A 7500-nucleotide genomic window follows, 5' to 3' on the forward strand; every position below is an offset into this window, starting at 1 on the left:
TTGTTGTTGTTCTTGCGTCATTGGCCGGATAAAGAAGGAGCAAAACTTCACTAAAGGTGAAAATACTTCGAAAATTAGGGGGTCATCGTTTTAGAGTTTTTTGGGTCTTAGGGTCTTCGTTTTAGAGACACCCGGCTGAGAATGATTCTTGCTATCATGGGTCTAAAGCGGCTTTGCCTCACTGACTTCATTGTTAACCTTGGCGTTGCGTTAACAATTGTGACTACGACAAAGGAAAACCCCAATAGGCTTTGGCTGAATCGAAACTGTTGTGGTATCGCTGAAACACGTACAGATTGGAATCCGCGACAATTTTTTTTAATTTTTGAGATGATTAAAATGAGTTGCACTTTCGGTAGCCGTTAGCAACCTGAGAATACGTCAACGACTTGAAAGTTCGTCATGAAATTATTAGGCTCAAGTAAAATTTTTTGGCGGTGTGATGGTAAGATTCTTCCACATTGCTGAATGATAGTTGTTTGCTTCATTTATTTGCTTTTGTTTTTCTGTGAAACTGTGAATAGTTGAGTGGAGTGTTCATTTATAAAGCAAACGTGTTCACCAATCGACTCGTGTACGGACAGCTCAGCTTCAGCATTCGCACCTGGCCGAATCCTTGTTACTCAAACCAGTTTGTTTACTCGGCCAGAATGCCAAACATTCGAACCAGTGAGTTAAATACCACCAGTTTGTTAAACGCGTTGTCTTATAAACAAGAATTTTTAAGTAATTTATCGCTGAATCGACGTATTCATGCACAATTATTGAAAGAGTTTATTTACTTGGCGCAGTATTTTGTCGTCAAGCGTTAACTTCTGCATTTTTCATACTTTTATGCATGGAGAGTTATGACCAGTAGTTATACTCTACCAAAAATACCACAATTCAATTCACGAATCGGTAATTACGCTTTGTGTAAGGTTTTATGCAATATTATTATTCTTGCTGACGTTGAGCTCACATTTTAAGTAGAAGATAAATAGCGTTGGTGATAAGGTCGCAAACTCGATGGTCTCTATTCATAGAGTGAGGGTTACACCTCACTTATGTGAACCTTGGTAGAATATCTTTTTTAAATTGATATACAGACGTTTTTATAGTCCTAACAGTAAAGAAAAACAGCTTGATATCGCCCTTTTCAGTCACGTTTCCTTTCATCAGATTTCCGTATCCTCTAAATTCTAAATAACTTGTAAACGTTTCGTCCAAGTAAGAAAGCAGAATCAGTCTTAAGTCATTTGATTCTGCTCATTCTCTGAGCATCATCGTATTCAAGCAAACGTGAGATAATCTCGTACTGCACATTTAAAAATTATTTCCTTGTATTCTCTTGAAGGTGATTCTCTTCAGTTGATCTCTTGATACTGTTTCCTTGTGCGGAAGGTAGAAGGGATGAATACGTTGCATCATTCGGACTCTAAACAATACAGAAGAAAGTATAAATGAATTAAGATGGCAGGATGCTTTTAAGGGGCGTATTTAATTCACTATTAAGTAATATTTCCTTCTTATAAATCAACCAGTTTCTAACCGGTAAAAAATTTAGCGGGATAAGTTTGCATTCTTAATTTGGACAACAGAAATTAGCCAGTATCAAAAAAACCATAATACTCTTTGTTTGTCTCTCCAAAAATTTGCATCAACATTGTTTTTATTTTCTCTTGGCACTTACAATGGCCCCAAGAGAAACTGGATTGTGGAACTGGAAACAGCAGATTATGATATGCCAACATCATGTCAACACAAATCAAAGAGTAATGGCGCATTTGGGACACTGGAAAGTTGAGAGAGCAAAAGAGCGCGAGAAACGGTTAAGTTTAATGGTGGCTTCTTTGCAATTTTGCTCCAATCGGCTGTAAGCAGCGACCAGGTCACTGGGTGATATGTTATACTTGTCACTGGTGCTCATGGTTAATCCAAGAATGATGTTTATATGTCACATGATGCATGGCACCAAGGTTGACCTTAACCACTCTCAAGGGTAGAGGAAATGAAATAGTCGTTTTTTTTTTTTACATTCTCTTTTTGGGCAATTTTTTGTGTTGATGACATTTCCATTTTATAGCATTTTGGAGCTGTCGTAGTCAAAAATGAAATATATAACAATTATTCCATGAGCCCAAGTTGGATATGAAGTGATAAAATAACCAATGAGCGCGTAGCGCGAGTTGGTTATAATCACAAGGGCGAATGGAATAATTGTTTTAGTAAATTCGCAAACCGGGTTTTGTCGCCGATTTTTATTTCCACAATTTTACAAAGCGTCCGGAAAGAGCATCTTGGCGCACTATTTTCCTTACGACGTAAAACTTCGACTATTGGCTCATAGTCGGAGTTTTTCAGCCAATCAAAAAACTAGAAATGCAAAAGTCGGAGCTGAAAATTTACTAATTCAGGTTATTTTATTATCTTTGGGTTTCGAAGTATTGAGGCGTGGAGACTTAACTGACCATGTTTCTCTGTATATTCAGTGCGGCATATCCATCTTCTTGTTCTGACATTTGGGACCTAATTTCCGTCAGGTTCATAAATGTCACCTCTTCCTCTATGCCACCACTTTTTTGATCAGGAAGATTTGGTTTCCCAAGGTGATTCCTACACAATGAAGAAGTTGTTTTGCTTATTACGATTCACAACATAATGATTACATAACCGAGGGGATCATAACTCACTTCATTTCATATCCGCAGTTCAATATATGATTCATTTAATATATCATTTCGTTCATTACCAGTGTGTCTTAGTCCTAAGGTCCTCAATGACTCGCATCAATAATTTACTAAGGGTTTTTGGCATGTTTTCCAGTTGGTGCTACAATATAAGCAGGAGGGTGCGTTTAGCCCTTACTTTGGGGAATATTGAAGATTAAAGAGATAAAACTTCGGTTCGAAGCTAGTTCAATATTATCATTTCCAATCTTAAAGTTAGAGTAGAACTTTTTTTTATCCATACACGAGGTCGAAAGAAATTGCCGTATATTCCGTAGCTTAATGGCCCGTCTAGTAATTAATTAACTTTCTTTCCTTAACTACCCAAATCGCAACAGCTATAAAATTAATGGCAAAGGGTAAGGGTGGAATAGGAAGGGCAAGGGTGAATAGGAAAAACCGTCAAAGGACGGGAATCTGGATGCTGTTCAACTTTGACAACCATTTTTTCATTTTGCTTTTGCGGTTATTGGTTGGTCAAGGGAAATATCATACTTGTCTTTATATTACTTTGTTTCACCTTTCACAACAGTAATAATCTCACCTCTTCTTGCGGCTCTTTAGGCTGGAATGTTTCCCAGGGGGGCAAAAGGCTCTCGCTTCTAAACAGAGGTATGGAACACTAGAGTTTTTAAATGTTTATAAAATCGTGACCTTTAGTAGTATTTCTCTGAAAATTTCAAACTTGGCCAAGTGGAATATCATGACCTTTTAATCTCTGGCAGTTATAAACTCCAGGCTGCACGTTTTCGACTTATGGGTCTTGTGATCAGTTTTTTTGCAACTGAATGGCGTATTTTCTCAAATAAATATATGGTTATAGACGTAAATGGAGAAGTGATCCTCGCACTTTTTCAGCTCAGGTACCCATAAATTAGAGGTAAAGTCTCTCTTTCGAGCTTAGAAAGGCCCATCAGGCCGGCGCTTATCTCCGGTTCCTGTAGCATGAAGCGACTAGGAGGATTTCTACTCCCCCCTGGATGAGATGCTAGTCCATCACAGGGTTACCCCCAGCATTTCGCCGGTACGTATTTATACAAATGGAGGGGGGGGAGAGAGGAACCGTGAGAGTAAAGTGTCTTGCCCAAGAACACAAAACAATGTCCCCGGCCAGGACCCGAATCCGGACCACTCGATCCGGAGTCGAGCACTCTAACCATGGGGCCACCGCGCCTACCACATCCATAATTTGAGACAGTTGCCCAATTGTGCGACTAAATGAGACGATCACTTCTCCATTATGGTCTATTTACTGTTCGAAATGCCACAGAGTCCTTTGACCATTGTAAACATCGTGTAAAGCCTGGTTTTCACTACCCACGCAAGTACAAGCGAAAGGACAAGTGTAAGCATAAGAGTGCTAATGTCATCGTCAAAAGGGGGTTGACGCAAGCATAAGCAAAAGCGAAAGCACAAGCCCAAGGATCAAAATTTGTCCTTTTCCGTGTTCTTGTGGTCATGTTTGCGTTCGTTTCCGTCGTGTGAAAAGAAAACGCAACATAAGCGCAAGCCGGGAAATTTGTTGCGTCTGGCCAATTGAAGCACTGGTTCCAGATTCCCTGCGTCTGACCTGCTGATCTCTATTTGACAACTCGTCAAGTTTAAGCCAATCAGCATGCGACTCGCAGACAAAGCAGGGGTCCATTTATTCGAGAGCGTTTCGCGTATGATGCGCGTCGAAAGCGAAATGAATAAGTTCCAACGTTTTTAGACATATCTGCGCTGCCATCTGCCCTTTCTCTGATCTGAAGCCATTCGAAGATGTCGAATTACGGTCGCCGAACGTGTTTTATTAGCTGAAAGATACTTGGATAGCTTATTGAAACGATGGGAAAAGGGAAAAGAAGGCGTTCGTGAATGTTTACTGTCGCTTTTATTCAGTTTTATTCTTCTTTGTCGACAAGGCTACCTGGAACACTAGATATTCTTTGGCTTAAAGATTTCTTGAACTGTTGCTGGATCCCGTTGAACATTTTTATCAGACAAGTAACATCTCTGGTTCCATATGGTTGTTTTAGTAGTTCCGAGACGGCGAGCTGTGTTGCGCGAACTAACGTCGCGTCTTTGGCATCTGGAAAGAATGCCTCTGGCTCCAGCATTTCCTAACTTGAATGCGTGTACGTTTCCCGAATTCCTGCTTCAGCTGCTTTTTTAAGATTTCCATCTAAGTGGATTAATGTGGAAAAGCTTTCGTTTGGTTGCCGCAATTGAATTTGCACTCGAGTTTTGTTGGTTGTTGATGACAAACTGGAACCTGCAGGATTGAAGTTTTCAAAATGTTCTACCACGCCGAGTTTACTCCAGATTCATTTTTCCTTTTGTAAAACATTTCTGGTGGTTCGGAAGTATCCAGAGTCATTTTTCTTTCATCAAGTTTTAATCCTAAGACTGATGGAAAATTAATTACAACTTTTTTCCGAAGGACAGCTGATTTTTCTGTTTGGTGTTCAATAACAAACGCGCCCGGATGTTGTGGCTTGCTTTGTGTTTACTTTCAGGGTGAACATCTCGTGGGATACTCGTGGATATGATGTTTTAACTTTTAGGCCCTGAGGAATTGACTTTTAACTTTTATCTTTTTTTGTTGCTATTAGTATGAAATTTAGAGTTCTCTTTCACAGTATAATGAACGATTTTGCACTGTATCTAGTCTGCTATGACAGGACTTACTTGCAGTGGAACTCGACCTAACGTTTTTAGCAAGAACAGAAACAATTTTGACGCCGGCAATTGAAGAAATGTTTGCCAGTTAATATTTAGTACATTAGTCGTAAACTCGGATAGATATACCAGATTTCGCTTACTTCTTTATTTCAGCAACTTTATTAAGCGTTCTCCTGTTAATTAAATGCACTCACAGACAAGGGAAATATTTGATGGGTTATATTGAGGCTCAGTAAAATTTTTCGGTTCAACCAAACAGTAACTACGAATGAATTTGTGTAGACAGAAGGTGATTTATACGGCTTAGCTTCAAGCTAGGGTATGCCATGGCTCTTTTTATCTCGTGCAATTATCATAAAGCCCACAGAGAAACCCAGAACTCCATCAAAAGCGAAATTCGCGGTTAAAATTCGTCTGTGGGAACATTGTAAGCAAATAGGCAACATTTTATCCCCGCGTGGATTTTAAGCATGGGGATTGGCTCTAGTTACCCTGAATTTTCAACCCATAATGCACAGAAGCTTCCTGTAGAAATCAGCAGGGAGCATTTGAACAAAATGGCGGTTACTGTGATTGATTTTGATGCTTATGTCGTCGTTCGTTTTCACTAGCATAAACTGCTTATGCTTCCGCATGTGCTTGCGTCGCTCAGTAGTGAAAACCATGCTTCAATTATTCATACATTGCCGCGGCGTACTTAAAGTGTATATGACAGATTTTTTTTTAATTGCCCGAAAAAATCTCCATAATGCACTGATAAGTATGGAAAAAAAATTTTTCGATAGCGATTTTTCTTCCCCGTATTTTGATGGACCAAAAACGTGATCCACTTTGGTCCTGATTAGTACTAGCACTTTTCCATGGTTTCGATACAGTTTTCAAAAGCTACAACGAAAACGTAAAGAGTGGAATGTATTTTGTCGACTTGAATTGCTTGTATTGTTGTGAAAGAAGTTCACAAAAGCCACAGTAGTTTACTCGATATAAACACTCAAACGAGAGAAAAGAATACGCCACAAGCACAAAACTAATAATAATTCGTGGTAAAAGATAACATGTAATAGCGAGTACGCCTTTTCATGCGGTCAAAAAGCTTGAACGAACTGTTTGCGTACCGTGTATCTCATACTAGCTCTATCACATAAAGGTGAGACATACCTCACGGCGTTTCATGCGGACGTCTCTATTCGTTTCTTCCTCCGGTGGCTTTACACTGTGCACGCTCGGTATAGAAACGACACCAATTTCATCTCTTTTCAGTCGCCGCTGATATTCCTGACCATCGTAAGATAAACGGCTGAAGTCTTCTGGCGTGAAATGAACAGAACAGATCACCGAATGCTTGGATGCTGTCCAGTTCTTACGGGTGACATTTACGAAGGCAATCCCCTTTCGCCTTCTTTTCTTCGCTTCTGGTCTTTGATCTTCAAAAAATGGTATCTGATGGATAGAGATACCTCTTTTCTCGTCTTTCGTATTACTACACCCAAAAACAACGCACTTTTGTACCATTTCTGGACGCGATTACTTAGCACACATATAAGAAAACACTGAGAAATCTGTTTTCCGCGAAACTAGATGACCTGAAATGACGTCACAATCATCCCCAGTCTCCTGTTTTCGGTGTCGCGGTTTTGTACCCCGCCGGAAGTGAAATTTCACATTTTTTGGTCCATCAAAACACGGGGAAGAAAAATCGCTATCGAAAAATTTTTTTTCCATACTTATCAGTGCATTATGGAGATTTTTTCGGGCAAAAAAAAAAAAAACTGTCATATACACTTTAATGTGGCAAGAAATGCGACTGAGATTTGTCAAGTCCAGAAAAACGTTCGAAGAGGTCAATTTCAAGTATTGGACCAAGCCAGCTGCTTTGTGGTCTTGTAGAATCTCGGGTAGACTTCTCCCTGGTCCATCAAATCAAATAAAAATAAAAAAAGAAAAGAAAACACACTACAATTTATATCTCTCAAAGGTCTGAGCACAAAGATTCGAAAGGGACCGCCTTACTCTGGCAAGTTTTTTAAATTTTTCCCCATCTTCGTTTGCAAGAAGACTAATCTGGCTACACAATGTAACGTCCGCAAAAGGGGCCAAAAGACTCTGGCCTTCCGAGTTTTGAACACGC

General features: G+C 39.6%; 1 long non-coding RNA gene across 1 annotated transcript; it reads right to left on the reverse strand.

Annotated features, from left to right (window-relative positions):
• Positions 1-2502: 2502 nt before the first annotated feature.
• On the reverse strand, positions 2503-6679 carry LOC138017077 (uncharacterized). Its single transcript, XR_011125925.1, has 3 exons — positions 6531-6679; positions 3253-3310; positions 2503-2595 (listed from the first exon to the last, which is right to left on the reverse strand). It is a non-coding gene; the product is annotated as an uncharacterized lncRNA (long non-coding RNA).
• Positions 6680-7500: the final 821 nt, after the last annotated feature.

This window comes from Montipora capricornis, chromosome 9 (assembly GCF_036669925.1).
Source record: "Montipora capricornis isolate CH-2021 chromosome 9, ASM3666992v2, whole genome shotgun sequence".
Taxonomy (NCBI): domain Eukaryota; kingdom Metazoa; phylum Cnidaria; class Anthozoa; order Scleractinia; family Acroporidae; genus Montipora; species Montipora capricornis.